General features: G+C 53.5%; 1 non-coding gene across 1 annotated transcript in view; it reads right to left on the bottom strand.

Moving 5' to 3' along the window:
* LOC126151506 (small subunit ribosomal RNA) overlaps window positions 1–1,653 on the bottom strand; it is a 1,909-nt gene extending 256 nt beyond the window's left edge. The window contains exon 1 of the ribosomal RNA XR_007532011.1: window positions 1–1,653. This exon is cut by the window's left edge and continues 256 nt beyond it. This is a non-coding gene — a ribosomal RNA (small subunit ribosomal RNA).
* Window positions 1,654–5,000: the final 3,347 nt, after the last annotated feature.

The following is a 5,000-nucleotide window of genomic DNA, read 5'->3' as shown; positions in this document are numbered from 1 at the left end:
CCAATCCCTAGCACGAAGGAGGTTCAGCGGGTTACCCCGACCTTTCGGCCTAGGAAGACACGCTGATTCCTTCAGTGTAGCGCGCGTGCGGCCCAGAACATCTAAGGGCATCACAGACCTGTTATTGCTCAATCTCGTGCGGCTAGAAGCCGCCTGTCCCTCTAAGAAGAAAAGTAATCGCTGACAGCACGAAGGATGTCACGCGACTAGTTAGCAGGCTAGAGTCTCGTTCGTTATCGGAATTAACCAGACAAATCGCTCCACCAACTAAGAACGGCCATGCACCACCACCCACCGAATCAAGAAAGAGCTATCAATCTGTCAATCCTTCCGGTGTCCGGGCCTGGTGAGGTTTCCCGTGTTGAGTCAAATTAAGCCGCAGGCTCCACTCCTGGTGGTGCCCTTCCGTCAATTCCTTTAAGTTTCAGCTTTGCAACCATACTTCCCCCGGAACCCAAAAGCTTTGGTTTCCCGGAGGCTGCCCGCCGAGTCATCGGAGGAACTGCGGCGGATCGCTGGCTGGCATCGTTTATGGTTAGAACTAGGGCGGTATCTGATCGCCTTCGAACCTCTAACTTTCGTTCTTGATTAATGAAAACATACTTGGCAAATGCTTTCGCTTCTGTTCGTCTTGCGACGATCCAAGAATTTCACCTCTAACGTCGCAATACGAATGCCCCCGCCTGTCCCTATTAATCATTACCTCGGGTTCCGAAAACCAACAAAATAGAACCGAGGTCCTATTCCATTATTCCATGCACACAGTATTCAGGCGGGCTTGCCTGCTTTAAGCACTCTAATTTGTTCAAAGTAAACGTGCCGGCCCACCCAGACACTCAATAAAGAGCACCTTGGTAGGATTTCAACGGGGTCCGCCTCGGGACGCACGAACACGCACGAGGCGGTCGCACGCCTTCGGCTCGCCCCACCGGCAGGACGTCCCACGATACATGCCAGTTAAACACCGACGGGCGGTGAACCAACAGCGTGGGACACAAATCCAACTACGAGCTTTTTAACCGCAACAACTTTAATATACGCTATTGGAGCTGGAATTACCGCGGCTGCTGGCACCAGACTTGCCCTCCAATAGATACTCGTTAAAGGATTTAAAGTGTACTCATTCCGATTACGGGGCCTCGGATGAGTCCCGTATCGTTATTTTTCGTCACTACCTCCCCGTGCCGGGAGTGGGTAATTTGCGCGCCTGCTGCCTTCCTTGGATGTGGTAGCCGTTTCTCAGGCTCCCTCTCCGGAATCGAACCCTGATTCCCCGTTACCCGTTACAACCATGGTAGGCGCAGAACCTACCATCGACAGTTGATAAGGCAGACATTTGAAAGATGCGTCGCCGGTACGAGGACCGTGCGATCAGCCCAAAGTTATTCAGAGTCACCAAGGCAAACGGACCGGACGAGCCGACCGATTGGTTTTGATCTAATAAAAGCGTCCCTTCCATCTCTGGTCGGGACTCTGTTTGCATGTATTAGCTCTAGAATTACCACAGTTATCCAAGTAACGTGGGTACGATCTAAGGAACCATAACTGATTTAATGAGCCATTCGCGGTTTCACCTTAATGCGGCTTGTACTGAGACATGCATGGCTTAATCTTTGAGACAAGCATATGACTACTGGCAGGATCAACCAGGGAGCTGCGTCAACTAGAGCTGAGCAGCCGGCCGCCCGGGAGTGTGTCCCAGGGGCCCGCGCGAACACGCAAGCGTCCGCTCAATTATTCTGCAAACAGGAGGAGGCTGAGCTCCCCTGCACAATACACCTCGAAACCCTCTCAGGTCCCGGCGGCGCGCAGCGCCGTCCTAAGTACTTGGTCGGGTTCGAGAGAGGCGCAATCGCCCGGAGTTAGGCGAGTAGACGCTTTAGGTGCGACCACCCGTGCTCCCAACTGAGCTTGCCGCTGCCGACAGAGGCCCGGGAGCGTGCTGTCGTGGCATTGCCGGCGGGAGACAACACGCGCCACCTACGGTGACCGGCAGCTCCAACGCCAGCGCCACAGAAGGGCAAAGGCCCCACGTGGGTGCCGAAGCGAACTCTCCCAGCACAGCGCACGTGCCAACACGTCTGCACAACTGCGATACAAACCACCAGCGAGAACCGCTGGGGCGACCGAGCAGCAGACGGCGTCGCGGCGCCGAGTGCCGGGCGGCGGCGCATCCTCAACGCACACAGTCCTCAGTCGGACCAGCACACTGCAGATGTCCACCGCGCTTCGCACCGGGCCCGCGAGGACCCACTTTGGCCGCCCGGCGCCGCGCGCAGGGTGCCCCGGCGCGCAGCTGCGCCGCCTGCCGCGTCCGTCGGCCGGCGCGCCTGCCACTGGGCGCCCCCACCAGCCGGCTGTAGCGCGTGCGCCCACGCACTGCGCGGCCAGCACGCCGGGCGGCCCCCCCTCACCGGCCGGGGACGGTCCCACCCAGCCACCGCCGCGTATCGCTTCACACACAGATTTGCCCTTACTGATTTACCTCCAGCAACAACAACCGCACCACAATGGGTTTACCAGTTGTTCATTTGCGTAACGTCACCAGCAAACGTAGACGTCCATCCCAGTTTGCAAATGCAACGATTATTGCATACCTGTCTGTTAGGTGTCACGACACACTACGTCTGCCCACATACACGCAACAAAATGTGCACGACTAGAGAACACGTGGGAGGTGGCCCCCTACGTATGCGATGTCCATTACGAGACCGACTGTCAACCAGCATCTGTACCATGTCGCAGATGTGGAACGCGGTGCACCATGCTATCACACTGTGTGAGAAGAGACGACTACGTTTGAATACACGCGCCACTACATCAACAGACGGCTCATGCTGATCGCCATCCAGGGCGTCCGTTAATCCCACACGTCTCTATGGCGTACCACACTGCAATGTAGCTGTTATGGGGAGACGGCACGTGGCTGAGTGCACAACATTTGGACCGTATGGTTCGCTGTTGTTGGGCGCAGTCGTTGTACGGTCACACATGTGCCACAGCGTATCATGCAGTACATACGGACCTATGTGCAGTACAATGTGAGGGTTAAGCTTACGACATCAGCGGACAGTGGACACAGGCCGTACCACGACGTAGACTGAGCGCTTCGACATGCGAATGCCAGTGAACAGCTGCGAAGGGCATTGAACACGCAAGCACCTGAACGACCAGCGTGCGAAGGCAGGGGGGAGGGTGGGGGCGATGTACATCCTGCAGTCGTCCACATTACAGTGTACAGCGGGAGCATGTAAAAAGTAAGCAACACTTGCGAAGTGTTGAACATGAAACGATACACAAGAGGGTGGGCGGTGCGAGTAGCGAACTATATTCAGAGGGTTGTGGTTAGACAACACTGGATTAATGTAACGTGTCATATGCCAATTACAGAGCAGGTTAAGGCACAACTTGGGTTAGGTTAAGGCACAACGTGGGTTAGGTTAAGGCACAACTTGGGTTAGGTTAAGGCACAACGTGGGTTAGGTTAAGGCACAACGTGGGTTAGGTTAAGGCACAACGTGGGTTAGGTTAAGGCACAACGTGGGTTAGGTTAAGGCACAACGTGGGTTAGGTTAAGGCACAACGTGGGTTAGGTTAAGGCACAACGTGGGTTAGGTTAAGGCACAACGTGGGTTAGGTTAAGGCACAACGTGGGTTAGGTTAAGGCACAACGTGGGTTAGGTTAAGGCACAACGTGGGTTAGGTTAAGGCACAACGTGGGTTAGGTTAAGGCACAACGTGGGTTAGGTTAAGGCACAACGTGGGTTAGGTTAAGGCACAACGTGGGTTAGGTTAAGGCACAACTTGGGTTAGGTTAAGGCACAACTTGGGTTAGGTTAAGGCACAACTTGGGTTAGGTTAAGGCACAACTTGGGTTAGGTTAAGGCACAACTTGGGTTAGGTTAAGGCACAACTTGGGTTAGGTTAAGGCACAACTTGGGTTAGGTTAAGGCACAACTTGGGTTAGGTTAAGGCACAACTTGGGTTAGGTTAAGGCACAACGTGGGTTAGGTTAAGGCACAACGTGGGTTAGGTTAAGGCACAACGTGGGTTAGGTTAAGGCACAACGTGGGTTAGGTTAAGGCACAACGTGGGTTAGGTTAAGGCACAACGTGGGTTAGGTTAAGGCACAACGTGGGTTAGGTTAAGGCACAACGTGGGTTAGGTTAAGGCACAACGTGGGTTAGGTTAAGGCACAACGTGGGTTAGGTTAAGGCACAACGTGGGTTAGGTTAAGGCACAACGTGGGTTAGGTTAAGGCACAACGTGGGTTAGGTTAAGGCACAACGTGGGTTAGGTTAAGGCACAACGTGGGTTAGGTTAAGGCACAACGTGGGTTAGGTTAAGGCACAACGTGGGTTAGGTTAAGGCACAACTTGGGTTAGGTTAAGGCACAACGTGGGTTAGGTTAAGGCACAACTTGGGTTAGGTTAAGGCACAACTTGGGTTAGGTTAAGGCACAACTTGGGTTAGGTTAAGGCACAACTTGGGTTAGGTTAAGGCACAACTTGGGTTAGGTTAAGGCACAACTTGGGTTAGGTTAAGGCACAACTTGGGTTAGGTTAAGGCACAACTTGGGTTAGGTTAAGGCACAACTTGGGTTAGGTTAAGGCACAACGTGGGTTAGGTTAAGGCACAACGTGGGTTAGGTTAAGGCACAACGTGGGTTAGGTTAAGGCACAACGTGGGTTAGGTTAAGGCACAACGTGGGTTAGGTTAAGGCACAACGTGGGTTAGGTTAAGGCACAACGTGGGTTAGGTTAAGGCACAACGTGGGTTAGGTTAAGGCACAACGTGGGTTAGGTTAAGGCACAACGTGGGTTAGGTTAAGGCACAACGTGGGTTAGGTTAAGGCACAACGTGGGTTAGGTTAAGGCACAACGTGGGTTAGGTTAAGGCACAACGTGGGTTAGGTTAAGGCACAACGTGGGTTAGGTTAAGGTAGAAATTGCGTTACATTGCGGTACAAATTGCGTTACATTGCGGTACAAATTGCGTTA

Source organism: Schistocerca cancellata, unplaced genomic scaffold (genome assembly GCF_023864275.1).
Source record: "Schistocerca cancellata isolate TAMUIC-IGC-003103 unplaced genomic scaffold, iqSchCanc2.1 HiC_scaffold_1069, whole genome shotgun sequence".
Classification (NCBI taxonomy): Eukaryota; Metazoa; Arthropoda; class Insecta; order Orthoptera; family Acrididae; genus Schistocerca; species Schistocerca cancellata.
Note: the sequence above shows the minus strand (reverse complement) of the source record. Positions and strands in the feature narration are given on the sequence as shown.